Source organism: Triturus cristatus, chromosome 4_1, assembly GCF_964204655.1.
Source record: "Triturus cristatus chromosome 4_1, aTriCri1.1, whole genome shotgun sequence".
NCBI classification, from domain to species: Eukaryota; Metazoa; Chordata; class Amphibia; order Caudata; family Salamandridae; genus Triturus; species Triturus cristatus.
In genome coordinates this window covers 1,259,397,031-1,259,424,775 of record NC_140585.1, presented here as the reverse complement: position 1 = coordinate 1,259,424,775, position 27,745 = coordinate 1,259,397,031, and positions in this window count along the sequence as shown.

The window sequence follows — 27,745 nt, the reverse complement described above, 5'->3', positions numbered from 1 at the left end:
GAAAGCAAAAATGAACAGATAAAATACATACACAAAAAGTAGAGGTGGACAAGCCACTGAAAGCTAGAGCCAGATGCCTGGCTCAGCTCAAGATCCTCTGAGAATCCTGATCCCAAATCAATCAGAGCTTTCACGGGGGATATACGACCTAGTGCCAAGAGTGAATCTCAGCCTCACCTCAACATCATGTGACTGCTCTTATCTATTTGTTGAAACAATGTAAGTGGTCTGTAGTGAAGTTCCCTTGTGCAAGATATCTGATATGCAAAACTGCCAAAAATCTGGGTTTCGCCTGTCACCTTATGTCTGTGGTGGGCCGTTGTAGAGATGAGGCAAGCTTGATGCCCAGAGTTGCCGAGTGTGTTCCTGGTTAGAGTAAGTACCGAGGCGAGAATTATCGAGTCCGTTTTGACCCTGGTCCACGACCCTGCCACGTCGGGAATTGAACCCTGGTCCCTGGCTGATTCTCTGCTTACGGGTCTGCCGCCTCTAACCAGTGAGCCACACTACTAGAACATGCAGGACTTTTCCGATAGTATCTCCTTAAACACTTGTGATGTTTCTCTGTGGCAGTCCCTTTGGTGACGCGCGAATGTCCAGTTTATAAAGAATGCTACCAAATAATTGAAACCTTGCTATATAAGTGCACGAGTGTAGTCCAGCAATATAGAGTGCTCCGCTGTCAATTAAAGACAGTGGAAGCAGAGACTGCACGGGGTCTTGTATATGTAAGGCAGATTATGCGTACAGTGCTGGAGCTCTGTCCTTTAACAGCGCCTACTTGGAAACAGGATTTACAAATCTTTTAAAAGAGTTTCTGGGCTCACGTGGCCTTTTGGACACTTGTAACACAGCATTTGCGGCACTCTTAGACATTCTGTCGAAGGGGCTTCACTGCCAAAATTATTAATCCAAGTGCGCATCTTTTTGTAGTGATACCTTAATTACCGTTGTCATTTATAGCATAAATATACAGTTAAAAAGTACATACACATTTACTGAAAACGTATTGTGTGCTGTTTTAATACGTAGCTAGTAAACAAATTTAGATGGAAATATTAACCTACTGAAAATCTGGACAGCAATGAGCGAAACACAGGAAAGGCCTTACTGTCAAGCAGCACAAGATAACAAGTATTGGCATAGCCAATAGGTCTCGCCTTTGGGACATTATAAGTGTTTAGCCATGCAACAGTTGATGTTGCACCAAGGATATTGTTCTGCATAGTTAAATACTTATAAGGTCCCTAAGGCGAGACCTATTGGCTATGCCAATGCTTGTTTAGTTCTTGGCAATAGAGAGCTGTAGCTGTCTCACAAACCTCATGTATTCAATGTATTGATGAGTGGCAAACCCTGGATCTGCTCAGCAGGGGCACCACAGATGGCTAGAATGGCCCTGAGCCACAAATAATGACAATTAGTGATGTAGAAAGGGTGCCAAGGGCCCTCGTGAAAAAAAAGAAAAACAACCAATTTTCATCTTTAATAAAAGTAAGTTCATGATTCAGTCTAAGGATGAAAATATCAAACACTTTGATCGCTAGTTCCTGACCCCGACCCTTCTTTGAGCTCTCCTTCAGTTCCTATAGGCTCGTCTCCTCTCAACTCATCTCTCTCGTCTATCAGTGGTCCACATCATTCGTCCTCAAAATTTTACTACCCTTCTACATCCTCTTCCATGTCAGAAAAGCGGTTCTATACCTGTTCTCAATATACCTTGCTTGTTATTTAAAATGCCATTTGTCAACATATGCCAGCTACGTGTAGGCAGCTGCATATTTATTTCTCTTTTCCTTTTTGTGATACATGTTTGTAATATTTAAATAAAGCTACCACAACATCTTGTCAAGGCCGGACCTATTGTCTTTGACAGTGCATGTTTAGGATGTTAAAATGCATGTCATGCAGTAGCTAGGCTCAAAAGTCATACCTGGGGCCGTAATACACAAAGTGCCCCTTGGACACATTAAGCCTTTTCATAGACTTTTTGAGCCCTCGTGGATTTTGCTATTTCAAAAGAGCTGACAGATGCGTATGCAACCTATCTGAAAAAGCCATTGTAGTGATGCAAAAATAAGCCCTGCTGTGGTCGCAGAAGGGTTTTGCCTCATTTGCATGCTTCCATGGCTCCTGGAGCGACTTAACTGTGTTCAGCCTCTGATGTGGTGCACAATCATTGAGTAATGCTGGCAACCAAAAGTATCCCACCTTGTTATTTGAAACATAGGGCACTACTCCCATCAGGTGGTACTCTGTCCGCTCACGGGCGGGATAGGAAGCAATTCCTTTTTGTTAAATAACCCACACGCACTCTAGTAGTGTCATGCTTTATCATCGGGTTCACCCTGACTCCTAAAGATCAGGGTGGGCTCGACCATATTTTAGGGAGCACTTAGAAGGAATAGGCCAGGGGGTTTAAAGATTAAAAATCCTCAGTTAACTCCAGGTATCCCTTTATTGGCGGAGTTACAGGGGATATTAAAAAGTAGAAATAGGGTGGTGAGGATGCAATGGTCCTGTGACCCTAATACCAACATGTTTCAGCCCTTAGAGATTGGCCCCTAGTGGGTCCTGGGCAACTCAGATTCCCTCCCTGTAATGCAGTAAGGTTCTACCTATTTTTTGATGAGATGTGCAGAGTACTGTACCTAAAGACTGGTCTGGTGTATACTCATCCTTGATCCAGTTCTTCGGTTTAATGTGTCCAACCTGTGAATAAAAACAGTTTTTTAAGTGCTACCTCATGTCCAACTCATGCTGCGCTTATATTATCAATGTGACCAGTCTGTGTGGGAGACTCAGTGCCCGTTTATGCATCGTGCACAGTGTACTCCCCCAGATACCGCCATGTGAGTGGTAGTGTCATTTACACATCACCACACAAAAAGTGAAAATAGGCGCAAGGGTGTAGAATCCCTACACCCCCTCTATACCATCATGCACCATTAAAATAATACACCCAGGTGTTTTGTCACTCGTAGCTATAGTGCCTCTCATAGGTGATATATTATTATCAATATAACGTTCCATGCATCCTTACCCTTCGGTGGTGGATTTATGAGTTCTCAAGGAGATGTGGAGTCAGGGGTAGCCCTGTAGTCATACACTTGTAGCGTGTGACAAGGAGAGAGGAAAGGGAAAAGTAGTGTTTTTTCCGCAAGTCTCCGAGGGACATGTACCAGAACATCCCCGACCATGTTGAGCGCCCTCACAAACACACACAATCCACTTACTTCTTGAAGGGTCCTGCCCCGATCAATCACTTACTTGGGTCCACGTATCCTGGCTTTCTAGTACTCTGTATGCTGGGAACGCGTCTTTATGTGTGTCTGTCGTACCGTGTGCAGCTTGGTCGCACGTGGAGCCCGCCCATGGTGTGCCGTGTGGCATCATCCGTGCGGACACGGGTGATGGACTACAAAGTCCCGGGGTTCCATGGGAGATGTAGTGTGAAGTATTGGTTTCGCCTATATGTGTCTGAACCGTATTAGTAGTGGTCTCAAAAAAGACCCTACAGACCTTGTATACATCGGGTCAATCAGACAGATAATTGTTAGCTAGATATGGCCCATGTTAACCCATTGCCTGTGCTACGTGTGCATTTTTACATGGCTAATGTATCTCATAACCAAACTTGATGGAGATACCTGCCCATATTTCTTTGTATCCATTGTGGTGCACCAAAAGCCTAAGAGATAGATACACATAATGGCTTCTCAATTATGGGTGCTTCTTCTAGATATTTAGTTTCCAAATCTGTAGAATTCAGGACAGGTAGACGATTGTCAAGTAATCAATATAATCATTGCACTGTGAATGCGCCCGACCAACCAAGTGTTGTTTTGTCATCTGACCTAGATGAGAAGCACAGATTTGTCGGCATCAGTTATTACTGTCTAAAGGTGACACGTACCTTAACATCCCAAAGAGAATTGAGGAAGATTTGAGGTTTGTGGAGTGTAAAGGAGTAAAAACCGACGTATATCTGGGGGAACATTAGAAATGTCTAGAATAGTGTTACCTTCAATTGTGGGCATAGTTTATTTGTGAGTCTGTTGGCCCCATGGAATAGAGTCGTTGAGTCCTTGTATATGAGCCTTGAGTCTATACACCCCCCGTTGTTCCTTGTCTAGTAATCTTTGTGAAACACCAGTACCCCCCTTGAGTTTCTCAATTACAGTCCATTGGAGATCATGGTCCGAATGTCTCTTTTCAAGATAATGGGATGTGAGTTTAGTTGCTGTCTTAGCCCTTCGTAGAGTGCTTCTATGCTCAGTTAGGCATGTCTTGACTTTCCTGGTTGTCATTCCGATATATCGGCTCTTGCAGGGGTATGTAAACTTATAGATTACATTTTCAGAGTTACAGTTAGTGTGGTGTCGTTGTTCCCAAATCTGGGGAAGACCTAGGTCGATTTGGGTAGTCTGGCCTGTGAATTGGCATACAATACACGAGCCGCATGGATAATGCCCCCTCACTTGTGGTTGGTTCCACAGGTACATTTGAGTGTTTTGTTGGGTTTTCCAACTGTCTGTATTGACCAGGGTATTCCTAAGGGTCCTGTTGCGTTTAAAAGAGAACAGGGGTTTCCCAAACTTTGGCTGGTTTGAAGTTAGTATGTGCCACTTGTTATTTATAATCTTCTTGATCATATTTGATGATGAGTTATAGGTGGTAACGCATATCAATGAGTTGGTTTCTTTTTTCATGGTGGCCTCGAGTAAGGCAGAACGGGGGGTGTTTTGCGAGATCTTTTTCTGGCTTGTTCTATTATCCTTTTAGGATAGGCCTTCTGCTGTAGCTTTTTGGTAAGTTTGTCAGCTTCGAACAATTTCTGTGGATTGTTAGGCACTGTCCCACTGGGAGATTCTCTTTCAGGGAACATGGAGTTGCACTATTGAAGTGAAGCAGGCTGTTTCGGTCTGTGGGTTTGGTATGTGTTATGTTATGTTAAATCAATTTGTAGAGCGCACTGTTACTCGAAGGTGTCCTGGCGCTATAGCAGTTGGCCTAGAAGAGATAGCGTAAAAGACACTCATCCAGAAGCATTGCCAGAGTCTAGGCTGAAAACAGCCAAGTCTTCAGGTTTTTTCTAAAGGTAAAAAGTTCAGTAGTAGACCTTAGGAAAAACGGAAGTTCATTCCAGGCGTTGGTGGCTTTGAGCACAAAACTCTTTCCACCCCAGTTGGCCTTTTTTACCCTAGTGACGGCTGCCCGTTTGGCTTCCCTAGAGCGCAGGGTTCTCCCAGGGACATACCACTGGAAGCGCTCTATGTAAGGACTTATGTACAATGCAGAGGGCCTTAAAATGGATCCGTTGTTTCATGGGGAGCCAGTGCAGATCTCGTAGGCCGTTTCTGATTGACATAAACCTGGGAGTATCCGTGAGCAACCTTGCTGCCGCATTCTGTACCATCTGGAGTCTGTTCAGGTGTTTATTATGAACTGTAAGATACAGACTATTGCAGTAATCCAGATGGGACAGAACTAAGGCGGATACTACGGATCTGAAGCTTTCAGTTGTTAGGAAGGGTTTGATTTTTTTCAGAGTCCTTAGAATGAAGAAGCATGTGGACACCACTCTACTAACCTGGTCCCCAAATGAAAGCGTGTTATCAACAATCACACCCAGGTTTTTTTACTTTGGGTGCTGGGGGGGGGGGGGGGGGAGGCCCATCTCACTAGGCCACCAGGCCTGGGTCCAAAGGTTGGAGTTGTTCCCGAATATGATCACCTCTGTCTTGCCTGCGTTTAGTTTCAGGCAATTAGCAGCCATCCAGCCTGTAATGGCAGCCATGCAATCCTGGCAGTTGGAGGCTTTAGCCGTTTCATTTCCTTTTTTTAAGGATATCACTATCGGAGTATCGTCGGCATAGGAGGTTAAATGTAGACCGAACGATCGTATGAGGGTCGCTAGAGGTTTCACATAAATATTAAAAAGTGTGGGGCTCAGGGAAGATCCCTGTGGAACTCCACATGGAAGAACAAATGACTCAGAGTTATCTTCTCCCAGATCCACTGTTTGAGTTCTATTTGTCAAGAAGGACTTTAAAAGGTTCAAGGCAGAGCCATGCATCCCGGTCTTCGATAAACGTCCCAACAGCACCTCATGGTGTACCGTATCGAAGGCCGCTGACACATCTAGCATAATCAGGATGGCTGAACCTCCTTGGTCAACGGTCTCCCGGACCTCTTCTGTTGCTTTTATCAGGGCAGATTCCGTGCTATGGCCAGCACTGAACCCATACTGAGAGTGGTCCAGAAGGTTGTTCGTCTCCAGGAACAGGCTTAATTGCATGTTCATTGCCTTCTCCATAATTTTTGCTGGTAAAGGAAGGCGGGAGATAGGCCTATAGTTATTGGGGTCTTTTGGGTCAAGATTAGGTTTTTTTATGAGAGGTAAAATGGAAGCTATTTTCCAAGATAAAGGGTATTGGCCAGTCACCATTATCTGGTTGAGTAACGGAGTGAGGGTATTGGTGATGATCTCAGGAGACATTTTAATTATTGTGGATGGACAAGGATCCTTAGGGAAGCCGGATCTACAACCCAACAACAGATTGGCCACCTCTTGGTTGGCCAACGGGGTGAAGTTATTAAATGTGGGGGTATTTTTGGAAAACATAGTCTCAGGGCTCTCCTCACTAGGAGATCTCAGTGGATTGTTACAGGATGAAAAAATAACTTCTACTTTATTTAAAAAGAAGGAGGCTAAGTTGTTGCAGAAATCAGAATTGCTGTGCAATATGGGCTTAGGGGGGGTCAGAAGATTGGTAACGGTTCTAAAGAGTTCCTTAGCGGAAGATTTAGCTTCCGTAATCTTGTTAGAAAAATACGCCTTCTTTTCTTTCTGCAGCGTATTTTTGTAGGCTAAAAGGCCGGATCTGTAGTGTTCCCTATTGATAAGTTTGTAACCGTTTCTCCATGCGCGCTCCAATAGTTTGCATTCTGATTTAAGCCCCTGGAGGTTCTGAGAGAACCAAGGAGCAGAGGGTGTCCTGCGTCTAGGAAAACACCATTTGACCGGGGCCAATTTATGACAGGCCGTGTTAATCCACTCATCATAGATTGCTGTTGCTTCCTCTATGTTTGGTGGCAGATCTGGGACTGAATCGGTCAAGGCTTTATCCAAATTGGACGGGTTAATGTTTTTCCACGTCCGGAAGGCTATCTTATCCCTGTGTTTAGAGTGAGAACGTATGGTGGGGGACCGATCAATTGCAAAAAATAATGGCAGAATGATCCGTCCAAGGAAGTGGCAAGATGTCCAGGATGGAGAGACAGGAAATATTTGTAAAGATCCCATCTAGGGTGTGGCCAGGGTATAGAGAGTGCTCTCCAGTTTTCCACTTCTGTCTATGATGTTGACATCAAGGAATTATACCTTTGTGTTGTGAATAGACATTGTGAAGCGGAGGAAGGGGTTCAGTTGGTTCATCCATTCTCCAAATGCCTCAGTCCTCTTTTGGCCTCGGTGCCATATTATCAGGACTAGACTATTGGTCCAAATGTGTTCTTCTTCCAGTTGGCTCATGCATGCAATACTGGGGGTAAAAGTGCTGCTAATGGAAGTCCCGTTCTGCTGTAAGTAAAGTTGACCGTCAAATCTAAAAAGGTTTTCAGTTAACGCCATGCGCATGAGTGTCATAATCAATTCAATGGGGGCATGCCAAGGCTAGTCCTATGTGCGTAGTGTGTTTTCAATAACGCGTAGGCTCTCCTCTTGTGGAATACTGATGTACAGAATTTCCACGTCCAGACATATCATCATCTCTTGTGTGGGATCATACTCTAAATCAGCTAGGATGTTGAGAAGGTGTTTGGTGTCTCTCACGTATGATCTGATCTGTGTAACCAGTGGTCGTAAAAAACAATCTGTGTATTGGGAAAGAGGTTCTAGGACCGATCCTATCCCAGATACAATAGGTCTTCCTGGTGGTGGAATTCTGCCCTTGTAGATCTTGGGAATTCTGCAAAACAGTGGTGTTCTGGGTTCGGCTGTATTGAGGAAATGGTTTTCATTTTTCTATATACAGTTCCTCTGCAGTGCTTCTCCCGTGATTTTAGCAATCTTCTTTTGTAGACGTGTGGTAGGGTCTCTTTGGAGTTTTTTGTAGTGTCTTTCATCTGAAAGTAAAGTCAGGCATGCTCCCCTGTAGCTGTCTTAGTCTTGCACCACAGTGGCTCCACCTTTATCTGCTGGTTTAATCACAAGATTAGTTATTTCGCTCAGTGATTTCAGTGCCTCTCGTTCTCTTTTGTTGAGGTTATTAAAGGCGATTCTCCTGGATTGTAATTGTTCCACCTCATTGATGACTGCTGCTTCAAATGCGATTACTTCTGGCGGCATCATAGATGGCGGGGGGTTTAAGTTGGATTTCTTCTGCAAAGTGGTGTGGCCGGTGTCTGCTTCCTGCTGGGTTTCCCCTCAAAATATGTTTTTACCCAGATTTTCCTGAAAAATTCACTCAATTCACATCTTGTCCTGTATTTGTCAAACTGAGCTGTGGGGACAAACCTGAGTCCTTTGTTGAGAAAAGCCAATTCGTCTGGAGTGAGGATCTCATTCGTAAGGTTGACGACCAGGTCTACAGGGAGCTCGGGCCCGCTTGTTGGTCCCTCGTCTGGATCCTTGGGTCCACCCCTTCTCTTGATGTGTCGTCCCATTGGACTCTTCCGTTGTTCCGTCTTCCACCTCGCCCTTAATAATACTGTTGGTTCTGATTGGGTTGGAAATATGGCATGGTCTGGAACTGAGGGGGTCCTTGAAACTGATGGGGTCCATACGGTCCGGGCCATGTGAACATCTGGGGAGAAAGGTATGCAGGGTTAAACCCAGTCCCTTGGTTTTCTTCTCCAGCTTTTGGATGAGTTATCACTGGACCAATTCTCCTGGTCTGAGTGGGAGAAGCCTGAGTCGCTCCTGTATGATGATCCTGTATCGGAGTCTGGTTGTTTTCTATAGTCATCTCTAATGTATGGATACACTTTCTCATGTGAAAATTTCTTCTTAACCTGATGATGAAGCATGACATTACTAGAGTGTGTGAGGATTATATAACAAAAAGAAGTTGCTTCCTTCCCCGCCTGTGAGCGGACGGTGTTCCACCTGATGAGAGTAGTGCCCTTCGTTTCAAATAACAAGGTGGGATACTCTTGGTTGCAAGTATTAAACAGGAGGACGTATCCCTCCAGCACCTCTTCCAGTAAGTGGAAGAACCTCTCCACCCTTTTGACTTGGATTAGGGTCCCCCCCTTTTCTTTAAGTCAAAATTTACCAGCACAATCACTGAGGCCAGGTCTTCTGGCAACTGAAAGACACAGCTACTGTTTTACACTGCAGCTCTTTTTTGCATTGATGCACTCTCCCCAGCACTGTTGCTCACCGTCAGATTGGACACGTGTGCTGTAAATAGTTCACTATGGTCTGGCTTGACAGTGCAGCTGTCGCCAGACAATTATGTGAGAATCACTAGAGAGGAACGTTGGCTCCGCCTACATATTGGGAGCCAGGAGTACACATTTTGATTAGGTTTAAGTTATGTGCTTCCACAACTACTACTTGCCCACCACCACCTGTGGTCATGTTGTTTATTTATCCAGATTGAAATTTCAGGGGGACACACATGGCATTGGAATGCTATTAAAGTGTCTTAGATAACTGGAAAAGGTATGTTGTTTATCTCTAGCAGCAGCACACATGGGAAGAGGGCACACATTAATCTACATGGATTTTTAGATCTGGCTTGACACGTGCAATTTTCAATTTTAACCAACACTAATATTATTTTACATTTCTTTGCTTCCACACAAATATATATCTATTTGCATGCTATTTACTTGTAATGCTTCATGGTACCATACAACATTTCTTTAAAGCATTGGCATTGCCAATGTTTGTTCTCTTTTGTGATGAAGTCAGTGGTCAAAGTGGGTGGGATCTGTCAGGAACTAAGGGGCATATGTATCAAACGATTTTGTATTTGCAAACGCTGCGATTCACAAAAAAACAGCGTTTGCGAATACAAAATCGCAAAATGAGATGTATGAGCCATTTTAGCATCTCATTATTAAGGAATCGCTAATTTTGCGATTACTTAATTTTGCATAAGCATTTAAGGAATCGCAAATTGCGATTCCTTAAATGGTATGTAACACGCACCCAAGTTGTGCGATTTCTCCTTAAGAAATCGCAAATTACCACCAACTTTAAGTTGGTGGCAATTTGCGATTTCTTTGAAAAATGCACTTTTTGGCATTTTTCAAAGTGCCATGTGGCGAACATACATGCCCTTAGGGCATGTATGTGCGCCATATGCGCACACATGCTAATTTCAGGGGTGCATCAGGGTGTCATCACACCCTTGCACCTTTGAAATTATTCTCAATTTGCGATTAGCAATTTGAGAATGACTTCCCATTCATTGCTATGGGCATCCTGGCCCATAGGAATGAATGGGAAGGTATTCCTTAATTGCAATTTCGCAATTTGCTAATCGCAATTAAGGAATATTAAGAATTCGAAAAATATGTGCGAGTTTTTAAATACATCCCGTTTTGCAATTCTCAAATAGCGATTCTCAAAAAATCGCTATTTGAGATTCGCAGATGGAGATTTTGATACATATGCCCCTAACTTCCCTATCTTTTTGTAGGAAGCACAATCCTTCCTTAACTGGTAATGTTGATAATGAGGCGCCTCTGACTTAAAAGGAATGGAGGGGAACACCTGTACTGTGAAGGCAAGAGAGATGTAGACAGGGAAAGAAGACACAAGTCTTTCACCGTGGTGCCTGTTACGTGAAAGAAATGTAAACGTGTTATATGTTAATGAGCAAATCTATAGAGTGCTCGGGAGACAGTGTATATTGCTTTAATTGGTGGAATCATGTGAGGCTTCTCAGTGCCATATATTTATTCTTTTTGAGAGGTAATGTAAGGGTGTTAAAAGATCATTTCTGGAGTGTGTCCTTGATGGAAATGTATGAAAAAAGGTTTGCACTAGGAGCAGTCTGATTGTGTATTTATAAAATATATATATTTTTAAAGCACTTGTTTCATCTTAAACACTAAATCTCTTTGTACATTTGACAACAGCTTATCTTATAAGTGTGATGCACTTTTAAAATAGTGACTTGCATTGTCACAGTGCTTTCAGTGGCAGTCTGGGAACTCGTAGCACTAAATATAGAAATGTCACTAATCCCCACAACTCAAACCTGGACTCAGTCTGTGACGGTTACACAGCCAGACATCTGGAGTCATCGTAGTTACCAATTTAAAAAAATTAAAAATATTTATTTTCATGGAGTATGTGTTATATTTTACATGTATTTATCTGAATTGGAAAGAACAACAAAACAGTTGCAGAATACTTTGTTCTTTTTAGAAACATCTCTGTCTCTGCTCCTACAAAGCCCAGCTCTACTTCACTCAATAACAAAGTTCCCATCATTTTTTTTAAGCATTTGAACCACTGGATTATGAGCACTGTCCCCATTTGCACTGGGTGCAAACAATACAAGGTGCACCTCTGAAAGACAAGTAAAGTGTACCCAGTCTTTAATTCGATCCCTCTCGTTATCGCGCGAGTGTCTTTGCAGGGGCCTCTAGAATTATGCGATTTTGCGTGTAAGGCGTTTCCACGTATAGATCTACACATAATTCATCATCCATTGCATAAACTGCAGATTTCACCCAAAAATGTTTTTAACTCAAACAGACCAAAAGTTACTAAAACTGGAAGGTCATTCTCAAAGGTTGCTAGTCACCTTTCTGTTGCTTAGTTCTGTTTTTGGGTGTCAAAGTGGTACTAATGAGTTTGCAACCTTTGCACAGATAGCGTTAACATAGGTAATAAAAATGCCCAAAAAAATGAGGTAACACTAACTCAAAAAGTGCCGCATGAGGAAATTTCTCAGGAAGGCGTTGTGGACTATAATAAAGGGAAGATGTAAAGTGTGGAGTGTATGTACTGAAATGTGAAAGATATGATAACCATAAGCTAGTGTCCTGTGGAGTTTAAAATCTCATTAGAAAAGATGTGTACTTTGTCACATGTAAAAACAAATAAAAATATATCATCAAAAAAAGTTGAGATTTTCTACATAAGTTTGTTAGTGAAACCCTACAAAAAAGATATCTTATCCGTAATAGGCGATTCAACCCTTTTAGACCATTAAGAATTCACTTAAGGGGTTATTTAGAGTTTGGTAGATACGGAACATCTGTCAAATTTTGGTGGGATTTCCTGTTGGCCCCCTTTGAGAACATAAAACATATTGCTCGTATTAGTATAAGCGTAACCTGCTTCAAAAATGTTTTTTTGGTTAGGATGACATTGCTCCCAGGAAGCGCTCATCTTTGGCATGGAGTCACTTTGTGGTTCGGTTCCTGAGACATGAAAAGCCATGCTCAGCTTGATCAGCCAAAACTGTTTACATTTCTGTTATTACTATCCGAAAGCTGTTCTCGCGAGCTCAGAATGGCAGTCAGCTGCTTGTATCTATTCTAAGAATTCTCTATGTGACTGCTACCACTACAAACTTGTGTTGAGTAAGGTACTGTTTGTGGCGTCCACTGTTGCTACATTGTTTACTATTTTTTTAGCACAGGAGATTAGGTGATTTGCCCAGAATCATAGGGTGTTGGTCCTACGCCGGGACTCGAACCGTTTTCCGCCAGGGCGACATCTCGTATAAATGCTGCTAAACAGTGTCTCGGGGGTCGAACTTCTAGGCGCACCCTACATAAGCTACTTCCTGCCTGGATCCGCATATTCTGCCCTCAAAGACCACCAGGCTTTATGGTACTGACCACTCCCAGGATGAGAAGTTGCCTGGTTCCATCTGTTTCTCACATCCTCTGCCGACATCATGCTCAGTGACGCTTGCCTGCATCATATCCAAAGCCCTTCTCTGACCCTCAAGTGCCTCATCCTACAACGTCTCAACCTTGTCACCCGCTAATATGTCTGTGTGGTCCTGATGTATATTTTTATTCTTTTTCTCCCACAGCTATCTACCGATGTCTTCCACAACTCGTATGTAAAGCGCTCTGATACCCGCTTGGGTCATGTTCGCGCTATAGAAAACTTTAAAAATAAATAAATACGGTTTCCTCAGCATGAGCTTGCCTCACTTGACCTTTGTCCCAGAAGTGTGTATGGGGTGGGGTGGGCTGGCTAACTAAATCGCAGATGACTATATTTTTGTCAGTAACATTTTTAGACTACATATGAGTAGATTTTCCATGACAGAACCTAGTGAGAGGAGTAGTAGTAGTAATAAAACTTTATTTTGGTCACAGACCACAAAAGCAATTATAACAAGAGAATACATCAATTACAATACATCAATAGATTCAGTGATATGCAAGATAAAACTCACAGATACATACAAAATGTAAATACAGCAGCATGACCCGCCCCTGCAAAGATAAGACCTGTCAAACTACTCTTAACCTCACACAATACGGACATGATTGCCCCACATAATCCCACAGGTCCACCAGGTTAAATAAAGTGCAAGTGCTAAAGCCAACTAATAACAGATGATCAACCCTCAATTGGCCAGAAATAAAAACCACTAAGCACATGATTTAAATACTTAAAAATAATGCATAGTAATAATTAAAAAATGCCTCAAGGGACAATACATAATGTGGTCAATATATTTATGGAGCATATCAAGGTGCCTCCAAGCTTATATGGGATTACTCCTCATCTGGGTTATAGCCGTAACTCCCAGCCCTGGGAGAACAGCTACAAGATGATCCGATGCCTCAGTATAGTAGAACAGACTTGAACTATAGCGGGGCCCCAATCATTTTCTGGTTACTCCCACTACCAGTAGCAATCTGCTCAAGCAAAAAACTGTTAGTCTTCTCATGTCTGATGAGTAGGGAATGGCATGAGCTTAGCTGGATGAGGTAACCAGAGCTGGACCGTTCTTCCACATGACAGCCCCGGGTGCCTGGGGTGTAAAGCGCCCAAAAATATTAAGATGAGATAGCTAGAAATACTCTTTGTTTTGAAAATCCAGCAAAAGCTTAAACTTTAACAGTGAGTAATAACATGTTTTCCACAAAATTATGTTTGCGCCCATTAAATTGGCTGATAAAGGATCACTCTGCTATATTTTACTTTCATGAACTTCATTGGCCATAAGAGGCAAATGAATACACTCTGGTTCATTGTAGTTTTTAGGCCTCTGCTCTAGACCGCGCGCATGCGCTGTCTCGAATCAAGACATGCTGTATCTGCTTTGTAGGCAACAGCCCACCCATAGGCTTCCCATCTGTTGGCACCATTGTCACTCCATTTTGGTTTGTCCCCACTTGTCAAGAGCATACATACGTATTGCCTCTTCTGGGTGTTTAGCCCTCCCAGAGAGTACCAGTGAACTACTGTGAAACATTGGGCAGAGGCCATTTTAGGGCATTGTTGGGGCACTATTTCTTCACAAGCCAACCTCATACTATCTACTTACATAATTCATGCTCCCCTCTTTTACCAAAGGACTTGTGCGCTCACCTGCCTATTGTTCCCATTTGGATCACTCTCTCTCATTTACACTCATTACCAATCGACAGCACATCCTTTTAACATGTGTCAGACTATACTGAGGTTGAAGTTGACTAGTGATTGGAGGCCCTAGGGACATAAAAGATGGACTTGTTCTGTTTCTACTGCAAAGCCCGTCTTCTACGTCTAGGTTCAGCCTTTTAGTGGCCCTTATTGGCTAGTTCCCGTACATACTATATGGGATTCGATGCTGCCCCGCTTTTCGAATTTTACCCTCTATTTGTGCAGCAGTTGGGTGCTCTGTGCATAGTGTTACCCCTATAGAAAGGTACCTTACTCTGTGGGTGCCTACCTCACGTCAAGGGGTGACAAACACTGCTGGCTACACAAGTCTTTAGATTTGTCTAATACGCATGCCCTTACACAGCTCATGTGCTTAGTGCGCATGCGGATACAGAAAACACTTTCATATGGAATACAGTTCTGGCTAGTAGATATATAAAGTGGCGATTAGAAGTTGGTTAATCCATTTCAGGGTGCACTTTACGCTAAGTGTGCTAATTAACAGGATGACAATGCCAAAGCGTGTTCGCCACTTTTTAGGTCTCGGTCAAATGGAACAAGTTAACACGAGTTAATAAAGGACATTACTTTTCAGTCTATCTCAATCAGTTCATTTGTCAGGGACGTGATGATAATTTGAACAGAAACACAGTAAATAGGGGCAGAAGCGGTAGGTAGCATGAAACGTAGTTTTGGCAGGAAACAGAATGCGTAAAATGAAGCATTTAAAACAAACAATTTTTTTTATATGAAATAATATTGCAGGGAATGCTCCCACACTCAACTTGGACACTTTGGCTCCCCTGTTCCAAAGCCCAAAAGCCGCTCTTTAAATGTCGGAAGGAACGTCAATCCTCCAAGTTACTGTTTAACATGTAAAACATCACAGTACCAGCACACTGGATTTAATTTGGTCCCTTCCATGAGCCAACTCAAACTTTCAAAGCATGACACCTATGTCACACTGTGCAGAATGATCCTATGGGCCTGAATAGTCTCTCTGAGCACCGTTAAGTGGATTGCCCTTTGCACATAGCTCTTCACCAACCTATTTATACTTTCCATTAAGCCATTCGCATGGGGTCAGTACAGGGCTGTTTATTGATGTGTAATAATCAGGTCATTCCTTCCGACATGAACTGCATGCAATTGTCAGTTATGACAGTCTTCAGTATACCCTCAGTAGGAAAAACATCAGTCAAGAGTCAAGAAATCCTAATCAGATATGAAGCCCAAGGATGCCATGAAAACCATAAGAAGACATGGGGTGAGTGGATTCAATACAGGAGATTAAAGATAACTTAAACTTAGTTGGAAAATAGTGGGTGGCGTTCCGACGTCTTGTGGCTCTCTGATGTTCTGAGACAGGGAGTACACATAAACGGATGCTGGTTAAACTTTTCAATATATAGATATGGACGTGGGGAGAGTGGGTTTTCTATATATATTATACAGTAAATATCTATTATTCTGCTGTTGTGTAGGGAATATTGTTTTGTTTGTTGCTGCAGTGTTGCATAAAAACCTAAAAAAAGAGTTTAGGAAAAAAAGAATTCAAAATCAGTCCCTTTTGTGACAGACCAAACACCCTATGGTCTCAATGAACTTAATCGTGTAGTCAACCAGCAAGACAACATATTTTATATATTCATAATATCTATGCCCATCTTCTGCCAAGGCTCACTGAGCATTTACACCAGGGACAGGATAACTTCTCTTGTAGCTTTTCTCACAATGCCCTCTGCCATTTAGTCCATTTTGGGCCACCAATAATGCTCCCTAACTCTTGCTTTTGTTAAACTCCTGTCCAAATGACCCACATGAGCCGCGTTAATCTCTTTCTCCCTTATTTCATCAGGCGGAATGACTTTATCACCCCTATGGAACTCACCATCATCAAAATAAAGCTCCTCAGCCTCCAGAAGCACAGCCACATTGGGCCAACCAGAAACTCACACCCACCTATTTTGTAGAAACGTACATCTTACTTTTTTGGTCGAGCCTAGGGCAGCGCGCATGCGCTGCTCTAGGAAGGGCCTCTTAGAATCACTACAGACTTGGTCTCGGGAGCGAGCAGCGGTGCACATTGTGCCAGCTGCATTCATCCCTTATCGTTATTTGGGCTCATGTTACTAAATAAACAGAGCACGGTCGCTTTCGCTGTCGCGCTTGTTTAAACTTTGTTTTTCTTTCTTTTACTTCTTTGAAGGCCCTTTTTGGCGGGTTCCATTATGTGTTAATCAGCTCCTTGATTTATGGGGCGAGGATGAGGCAAAGAAAAAAAAGCTTCATTTCTAAAGCTAAAATGGTGTAAATAATGGAAACATTTCGTTAAAATGCACTTTTAAAACTATTATGAAATAGTGATAAAAACATGTACTTCGCTTGGATTCACAATGGGACATGCCAAAGGTAGTTATGTTTCCTGAATTCTGCAGCGCCAGACTTTAGGAAATACAACTAATTTTGGCAGCAGTGTCACCCTTGCTATCCCCGTTCCTAAAGACATCACATCCTGGCTACAGTGCCATTTCCGTGCCTGGTCGTCAGTCATTTTCTGTTCACCCCAGGAGAACGTTTACATTGAACTTTTAACAAAAGCTCAGGTTCACAGTAATAATTATTTTATTTTTGTGATTAACGTACTCTACACAAATAGAAATGTTTTCATAAAATATTTTGCATTTCGTGCCAGTGCCAGGTGAAAAGTCAGCAGCGTCTGGATAAACGAAACATCCCAATTGGTGACTGACGTCACTTAGTGTGACTGATCTTTTTACGCCTGTTTCAGGAAATGTATTGAAGGGAATATCAGCTGTTCCTAGTCTGTGCATACTTGTGCTTATGGTTTCCTAAAAGAAGTGGCAACCATACAGCTTGGCTGGCACACATCTCATAGTAATTTTGGGTGAGAGAGTGGCTTTTATGAAAGTGAGGGGGAGGGGCTAAAAAGAAGCAGACGTGGTGGAGAATACAAGCTGCACACTGTATTTTTTTTTATAGTTTGTATGTATGAGTTCCAGGCTTCCCTTCCTTGATTTATAAAACTTATTTATACAGAGCTATGTCTTAGAGTAGGTGCCGTTTCATAGGGCTGCGTAGGAAGGCAGTGAGAGTTTTGAGGGGAAGAGGGTAATAACAGAGACAATAACTATTTAATAGTCAAATATATTCCAGAACAGTGTGCCCTGAAAGCTTCTTTAAAGAGGAGCACCCCGAATGCTTCACACACAGTGTGCTCTGTGGCAGCTGAATGTTTTTTCTTCCAGGCACTATATTTTTTTGGATTAGACTTTTTTGGGGAACAATGGGTTTTGAGAGCCTGTAGCACATTCCCACAAGCGTGTGGGTTAGGCACATGGTTTTGAAGTCAATCCTGCCTGAGTTCTCTTAGTAATGGTGCCAGTGAATTCCTATGTTAACATGTCAGTTTTGAAGTCCACAGCTCAGGCCGTTACACCGCAACCTCTATTCAATGAATATGGGTACAACCCCGAGCGTGCCCCTGAGGGCACAGTAAACATGCATTACAAGATGTCCACAAGCTCTACACAACGCGCATTGCTTTTGCTTGTTTCTCTCAGATCTTCACTACGGAGCTACAGGGCTCAAATTGCTGGCACACATTATTTACGAACACACCTGTATGTACGAGTTAACAATGGACCTATAAGATGCACCAGACTGTCACCCGATCATTTTGAGGAGATTCACTTAACTAGTATACATTTTTTAAGGTAATTCTTTTTTAATTGGATCGTTCATTTGTACATAATGTCTTCTTGGTTATAGATATATAAGGTAACAAAAATGCTTATAACACTTGTTTATTATAACTTTTCAATATGCTGCTTAGTAACCGCAATCCCCTACAACATAGCTTAAAGACATTGGCAAAGCCAATTTCTCTGGCTAAACACTTATAAGGTCCCAAAGGCGAGACCTATTGGCTATGCCAATGCTTGTTATGTAATGTCCACATTTCTCTCATCGTGGCACACTCAGTCACCCAGAGCACCAGTAGTCATATACTACTGTCCTCACACTGAGCCAAGGACAATCGAGAGAGATGATTGGATGTGCTCCACTTTTGGGACCTGATGAGTATTTGCCCTGCAAATAAACTGTCTGACACCCTTCATCTGCCAACTTATATGTGATGTTGAGCTCTTGCTCTCTTTGCATTAAAAGAGGGTCACCAGAGGGCTATGATCACCCTTGAAAAAAAATGTTAGACATCAGAGTAAAAACGTGACATGTTCTATCGACCATGTAACCCAGTAGTGTTTCTTGCTCGATTATTGAGGAATTGCCTTCAGCACTAAGGAAAAGCCACTCCCTTCTCCAATTCATCCTCAACCTGAGACAGTACAGCATCCAGTTCCCTTAAACTGGCATCCATTGTTAACACTGTCATACGATTCACATGAAAATGACCTAGGGTTGGCATACTCTGAAGCTCCCTCTTAACTTTCTCAACCTCATTCTAAAACGTCTCCATCCATAGGATTTTTTCATCCTTCTTCATGATAGCTTTAAGGGCTGTATCAGACTAGCAAAGTTCATGATGAACAAGTTACTTACCCTTGGTAATACCTTACCTAGTAGAGACTCTATCTAGTCGCAGATTCCTTACCTTCGAATGTTCCCCAGGCATCAGACTGGAGCCAGAAAACCTTGAGTAGTACATCTGCACACCGGTAGATGATGTTGATCAGTTCTGCGTCAGCTGCAGCATAAGTACTTTCATGGTGCCTAAATAGAAGCACTCCAGCTTGCTGACAACAGTTTCTTTTTGTGACACTTCTGTGCCAGAAGCACGGAGCCATGTCTGAAGGCCGATGAACCAGTGCGCAGATACTAAGGACGTACATGACTTTCTAGTTAGAAGAAACCTGTTCGCAGAAGTGGGGAGATTGGGAAGGTCGGTAAGAAATCTGTGGCTAGATAGAGTCTCTGCCAGATAAGGCGTTACCGAAGGTAAGCAAGTTGTCCATCTGCTAGAAAGTTTTAGCTGGAGATTCCTGACCTTAGAAAAGATACCAAATTTATACCTCTCCGGAGGTGGGTCTGCAAACTGGTTCAACACACAAAAAAGAAGGGGAGAGAGGTACTACTCCCTTCCAATCCTCCCTGTAATGCTCATACTGTAACCACCAAATGAGGAAAAGGAGTGAGAGATAGGTGGCCAAAGGTATTACCTGTCTCTTTTGAAAACTTGAGAAAACGTGAGGTTTGTTAAAAAAAAACTGCCCTCACCCTCTAGGCAGTAGCATGCTTCATCATAGGGCTGCTACAACATCCCTGCACAGTGCAACTCCTGGGATGAAGCAAAGGGAGGGGAGGACATAACAAACACAATGTGTTGGGATACATGCAGTAAACAAAAGGACAGTGAAAGGAGAAGTATAAAACTAACTTAGAGATACCCTTTCTCAAATCTTTATTCCTGGGGTCACTGTATAGAATTTAAAAGATAAAAATCAGAGGTGGTCTAGGGAAGATTAGGGACCCCTTCCTCTCCTGTACTGCTTCGTATGTCGACATGTTTCGGCCTTTTCCGTTGCCATAGGGGTCGTTTTGGCCTTTCTCAGGACTAGTGATCCCTTTTCTGGCAAATAACCAAATCTTCAAATGAATATGTGTGTTTTGACGTGGTAACTGTTACTACATACAATTACCTGGCTTATCAATTTCTATGTAGACATACTCACGTGTTACTGAAGTGACAAACACACCGCGTCATCAAAAAGTCCTGGAGGACTGAATGGACAAAATGCCCATCACGACGGATCGGACTGTCAAGGCAGTAGTGTTTTGTAAACTTGGTCAGATGAGCCAACTTAGCAACCTGACAGATGTCCAGGACAGAGACTCTGTGAGCTAATGCAGTGGTTGCAGCCTTGGCTCTGGTGGAATAAGCCTACAAGCCTTCGGGGGATTACTTCTTGGCCAGTACGTAGCAGATCTTAATGCAGAGCACAATCCATCTAGAGATGGTCTGTTTTTGCACTGCTTTTCCTTTTTACACTGAGTCAAACCCAACAAATAGGTGCTCATCCACCCGGTGTTCTCTGGTATGATAAATGTATAACAACCCCATTCTTTTTTAGTCTAGGCGATGGTGTCCCTGTTCCTGATTGGAGGGGTGAGGTTTAGTGAAGAAGGCCTGCAGCTTGATGCTTTGGCTGACGTAGAAAGGCATCACCACCTTTGGCAGAAAAGAGGCACGAATGAGGAGCACCAGTTTGTCTTGGAAGAAACTGGTGTATGGAGGGTGTACAGAGAGTACCTGTAGTTCGTGAACCCTTCTGGCCAAAGTAATGGCCACCAAGAAGACTCTTAGATCATCAAGCGACGCAGAAGGGCAGCAATGCATGGGCTCGAAGGACTAACAAATCAAAAAGGTTCAAACCAAGTTAAAGTCCCATTGATGCATACTGAAGCGTTTAGGTGGAAACGTGTTGTAGATATTTCAGGAAATAAGTAACAGTAGGTGATTTGAGCAGGGAGGTCTGATACAGAAACTGTAAGAAGGCCAAAATGGCTGAAAAATACCCTTTAATTATGACCTATGCACAGCCTTGCTGGGCTAAAGATGAAATAAAAAACATTACCTTGGACAAAGGTGCAGAAAGAGGATCAACATGCTATTCAGCAAACCAAGCCAGAAACGTATGCAGTCTTTGTTGATGGAAGCCTCGCTGCCAGTATAACTTCACAGACTTCCGAGGGAAGATTAAAAACTGTCAACTGCCGCTTTCCAATCTCCATGCATAAGGTAGTGCATGCGCAGGTTCGGGTGTAGAACTCTGCCCTGCTGCTGTGGCAGACGTTCCTCCAGAAGGGGCAGCCTGCCCGGAGAACCGATTCACAGGAGTTCGAGATAACATACTCTCCTTGGCAAATCCGGGGTCACAAGGATGACTTGGGCCCAGTTCGTCCGGATCTTCTACAGCAGGTGTGGTATCGGTGGGAAGGTGTACAGGAGTCTCGAGCCCCACTCAAGACAAACTGCATCTCCAAGTGAGAGATACCTTTAAAACTCCAATGTGCAGAAGTGATGACATTGTGTGTTCCCAGTGGTGGCGCATAGATCTAATCAAGGTTCTCCCCAGTCACGGAAGAGACCTTGCATCACCTACGGATTAGAGATGCTATTCATGATTTGCTAGCCATTGATGGCCGAGTTTGTCCACCTTGGTGTTCAGAGAGCCCGGCAGGTGTTGTACGACCAGGAAAGTGTCCTGACATTCCAGCCATGTCCAGAGATGCTGGCTGTCTTGACACAGAGTTCATGACCCCACCTACCCTGTTTGTTGCATTAACATGGCAGTGGTGTTGTTTATTTACATCCTCTTGATGGAGGGTAGATAGGCTTTCAATGCCAGGTGGATTGCTCTTAGCCCCAACAAGTTGATGTGAAGCTGAGGCTCTGATGTCCACCTATCCCAGATTGCCACTCCAACCCAGAAGGGCGGCCTCTGTCACTATTATGAGGTTTGGGTAGGGAAGGGAGAGGGTCGTCAGCCAAAATTGCAGGTCTTTTGCAGTTCCCTCTGACTTCTAGACCAAGTCAGAGAGATTCCCCTGATGCTTCACTCACTGGCATTTCAGGTTCCACTGCAGAGCCCGCATATGCCAGTGGGTATGCTTTACTAGCAGTATGCAGAAACCCATGAGACCCAGCAGCCTCACCAAAATCCAGGCTAGAGGTTAGAACATCAGAATCATAGCTTGAATATCCTGGACTCGCCAATCCGAAGGGAAGGTGTGGAACTGCACTGTGTCCAGAATGGCTCTGATAAAAAAGAGCATCTGAGAGGGAGTCAGGTTTGACTTCAGCATGTTTATAGTGAACTCGAGTGAATGTAGGAAGACTGGAATCCCTGCCCTATGCAGATGGGATGCAAAGACCACCATCAACTTCTTGATGGTGCGCTGGTAAGGCCACAAGAGAGCACAGTGAAGTGAAAACTGTTTTTGGCCCATCATGAACTACAGATAGGGTCTGTGTGCTGGCAGGATGGGTATAAGGAAATATGTGTCCTGCAAGCCCAGCACTGCCATCCAGTCTCCAGGGCACCAAGACCTGAGCCAATGTCAGCAATTTGAATTTCTCCTTTTTTAGGTCTCGCCTAGGCAGCGCGCATGCGCTACACTAGGAGATGACCTTTAGAAATTGGTCAGCTCCTTTCCACACACTCGTGCATGTGGCGGCATCCACCTTGCGGGAGCGAGCAGCGGCGTGCGCTGGGGCCATTGGACACGTGCGCGCTTGTTTACATTAGCCTGCTCGCGGTCTCCTTGCCGGCTCGACATCCTGGCGCTTTCACTTTCGTTTGCGGCCGCTTGTTTGTTTTTGCCATGCAGCACGCCATGCTTGGACTTTAACAGTGGTAGCCATGCAACATTTCTTTTGCTGTGCGCGACTTGCTCATTTTTCCCCAGTGCTTCATTAGGCTTCGCATAGGCAGTTTTTATTTGCTATGGCGGCCGCGCGTGATCTTTTCAAAAAGTGCGGCTCGCCCGACTTGCACCTCTGCTGCAACTTGTTAATTTAAAAAAAAAAAAAAAATTGCCAGTGCGGCACGCTTTAACCATAGCAGCTGCGGGATTTTCTCCCCCGATTTCTGTCTTGCCCTTCTGCTGTCTCTGTACTCCTGAGTTCTCCTTAACTCTGTCTCCTGATCTCCTAGCTCCTGATCTTATCCTTCCTGTTCTTGCCTGGGTTCCGATTTCCCGTGGACTCACCATCATCCCCTGATTTTCTCTTGTCCCTGCCCTCGCCGGAACCTTGTTTTCCTACTTTCTGACTCCGTTTTCCCAGCTTCCTGGTTGCGTCTCACAAACCCCCGGGCATCTCCCGGGCATTGCACCCTACGATCTTCGGAGCTTGAAAGTGAAACCAAAAAGGCTCTTTTTCCCGACGCTGCTTTTGGGTCTGAACGAATATGTGTGCTTAGTACAAGACCGAGACATCGGCCCCCGCCCCCTAGCCCTAGATAGCTTCCCCATCATAGACCTTGTCTCGAAGGTTCAAATATTAATCCTGTTTGTGGTGCCTCAAATGCTTTTTTTTTTCGGAGTAGTCAATTTTTAAATCTCAGATATAAAACTTTAAAAGCTGTCCAACCGCATTTAAATCTAAATTCGATTATTCATTTCTCATTTAACATGCTCTCACTTCTGCACAACGATATCTGACTAACTACATATCCCGTAAAATTGATGCATCCAATCTCCAAAAAAGAGTGGTTTTTTTCCACCAAACAGTGTAAATATGAGTGGGTCGCGCTTTAGATGTGTATGTGGCTGTGGACAAAATGTTTTACTGGCAAGTGTGTAATCAGATCCAGAATATCAAGTGTGTGGTACCGAATAGTAAGTAAGCCTCCCTCTGTTCGGTTATTCAATCTTGAAACTTTTATCATGTCCATTAGTGTCTTTGATTAGGGTCTACTTTGGTGGCATCTTCCCTTCCTTCTCCTTTTCTATCTAAAGAATTGCCAGGTGCTCTCATTCATTTTTTTAAAGGGTACCAATTTCTTACATAACTCTCCCGAGAAACACTTTAGCTAGTCATTTGGCTAATACCCTTTGCAAAGTACGAATCGTCTCCTGCACAAACATTTATATAAAGTATTTGCATTCCGAATCTCTTACCATTATTTATTGTTATAATATTTAGCGTTTTTCTAAATACATTGCTTAGCCTTTAGGCATTTGTTGAAATGTTGTTAGGTGGTTTATCCCAAAACCTTCATTTTTTTGCCTCTGTTCCATTCAACTGAGATTCTTTCAAAACGGAATTACTTTTAGAGGAGGATATAGCACCTTCCTCCTCTTCATCAGGTTGCTTATCCCATTTACATTTGAAGGATTATATTTAGGTTATTTTTCTCCTGTCGAAATTTTAATCATTTTGAGACCAACAGTGTCAACCTTACTTATTCTACTTAAAGTATAATTATTTACACAAACAGTTCCAAATAATAAGAGAACAAGCATTGGCATAGCCAATAGGTCTCGCCTTTTTAACCTTATAAGTATTTAGTTATGCAGTCCAATATCCTTGGTGCAACAACATCAACTGTTGCATGTCTAAACACTCATAAGGTCCTAAAGGCGAGACCTATTGGCTATGCCAATGCTTGTTTAGGAAGTAGTTGGCAGGGCATAAGCCTAGTATAGGGCGGAGGCCTCCGTCGTCCTTCAGAACTAGAAAGTTGCAGGAATAGCAACCAAGACGTACTTCTGATGTAGGCACACACTTGGTAGCTCCTTTGGCCAGACGAGCCTGTACTTCCTGACGCAACAGGGAGAGGTGGTCCTCCGTCTGCCGATTTAAAGAAGGTGTCATGGAAGGTGTAGGAGAGTAGGGTCTGCTTTCTATGGTCACCCCCATTTTTTGATTTTGCTTCACTGGTTTTCGACTTAGATGTGGCTGTGGGCCTGCTAATCAGACCCACAGCCAAGCTGTTCTCTCTCTAAATTACTACTATGTACTTTAGGTGCATAACCCAATTGGTAAGGATCACCTTATTGGCCCCTGTATAGTGTACCCTAGGTACCTAGGGCATAGGTGTACCCTAGGCCTACCAGGGGCCACAGCATGTATTATGCCACCCCTGGTCTGGCCTTCCATTATGACACAACTGGCTGATCACTCAGCTGGGGCAAGGTCGTGTAATCACCCCTTGCTTAGGTGTAGTATTCCTATACCTATATTATATATAGACACATGTGTACCTATCAGCCACTCCTATGGCAGGCCTTAACAATCCTAGAGGCAGAGTGCTTGGTAGCATGTGAGATGGTGCTCTAGCATGAGCTGAGCCTGTCTGCAGCTTTCGGAACCATGTCCTTATAGCTGTTCTATGATATAGCCTACCATATACTCTTAAAGTACCTTATAATCTTAAACGGTTATGGTAACTATGGTTTGGCTTTATCAAAACATGTCGTGTAAGGTGTCTAACACTTTGGAATAATACCCCCATACCATTTCTGGTGATGAGGATATTATTCCTCCCTTCTAGAGGGAGAAGACATGTTGAAACCTACTTACCCGGTTAAAGTTAACCAGAGCCCCAGCATCACAAAATGGATGCTGCTGCCACAGACACAAGTCTGACCTCCTTCTGCTGGGAGTCCTTCCAGCGAGGGAGGCTTGGACAATAGGTTTCCTGCCTTGGGAGGTAATAGCACCACCCCAGACAGGACTTAGTGTATTGGGGCAGGGAGGGATGAAAGAAACTAGACACTGCCTGGGGCACACAAGATGAACCATGCATAGTCCAGTTCAAACCGGCGCTGGGGCACTCCAGCCCCAGCTCTGGCGCGAAACTGGACAAAGGAAAGGGGGTGTAACCACTCCCCTTCCTGGTCCCACCCATAGAAGGGACCTTGCAGGTAGCCCAGCCCACTAGCCCAGTATATCAGTAGGTAGCTGAGCCCTGCAGAATTAGATTATCCTGAAATCTGCAACTTGAACAGAAACTCTGGACCTTCGACATTCGACCTCAGGAAGAAGACTGAAGAATCTCCCTTGTGGCCAAGGAGTGACCACCCTGGGCAACCAGGCACCATCCAGCGACCGCTGCTTGCTTTGCGACTGATCCTACGAGCGACGACTGCAGAGACTGACCAGCACCGAGACTTCCAGACACCTCTGAACCAGATCCACCTTTACAGCAAAGCTGAGACCCGTGGAGGCGACGAGGGACGTGGGACCGGCGACTTGGGAAAAGTGGCTAGTAACTGACTAGCGCAACTTCTGAGGCTTCCTCGAGGCTGTGCTTGGGGAATTGAGAAGCCCCAATCCCGAGCACCATCTGCAAAGAAGATCAGCTCCCCACACTTCACGTGTTCTGCGTGGGGCCCTTCTGCACTTGAGTTGTTCAACGTGTTGTCCGGTTGCTGGCCCGTTGGCTAGTGACCTCTGTGACGACGAACCTTTGATTTTGCCTTGCTGGTCCGGCTCCTCCAGACTGGCACTCGCTCCCCTGTGAAAGGGAAGCACCCCAGACCTTCCTGGTCTGCACCAGAAGCAAGTCCTCCATCCTGCGTGGGTTACGCTTGCCAAGGCTTGTCAGGTCCTAACTCGACATCGACGCCGCCGACAGCAAGTGCCTTCGTGGGACAGCTCGCCTCCTGGTCCTGGTCGTCCTCGACGCCTCCTGGTACCCGTGGCTGCTGCGACAAGCTTCACCTCTTCACCTGCATCTTCACGACATCGCCTGGTTCCTTCCTGGTTCCTTCCCGGCTAGTGACCTAGACTCTGTCCCTTCTGCTTGCAGGTACCTTCTTTCTTGATTCCATCCTTGGGATCCACCGGACACTCTTCACTGACTGCCTGTCAGCAACTTTCCTTCAGGCATCCATAGGAGTCAACGACGAAACCCGATGCAAGTTTACACCTATGCACCCGCAGCCCGTGGGCTAGGTAACTTGAGTACTCCGGTGCTCACAGGGGTATTGACTATCCTAGGGTCTAGTTTCCAAGTCTCGAACTCCTAGCTACTTCAGAAGTGTCCTAAAACTCTTAATTTCTAATTACTACTATTTCTATCGACTTTTACGCATTACGCGTGAGTGTTTCCACTCTGCATCTGAATCCCGTGGGCCTCCCACTTCCTAACCTTTGGTAGTATAGTGTAGCCCCAGCGATTCCCTAGGCCTAGGCCTATCCCATGTTCGTGACAGTGGTTCTTATACCACTTACTTAGTATATGGTTTGCGTGGCCCCTAGGGCCTAACTGTATTACTTAGCCTGTGTGACTTAATGTATGCTTAAATAAGACTGTGTTGTACTTACCTCGAATCTCATAAAGAGTGCTGAGGGTATTTTGACTAGAATAAATACATTCTATTTTTATATATATCTGTTGTGGTGTCCTTTCATTTGGTATTCAAGGGATTACAAATGGTATAACAGCTGGCTTCACATGCCATACAGAGTTTAGCCTAAGACTGCTCTTGTCCATGCCACCACTAGGATAGCTGGTCTATAAGGTTGACTTTACAACCAATCACCATATGGGTTGTTTGGACTGATACAAGGTGTACACTAGAATTAGTGACATCATATATCAGGCCAACTTCTCACAGAAGGGCGTAACTCCACAGAACAATTTGGAGCACTCAGTTTCC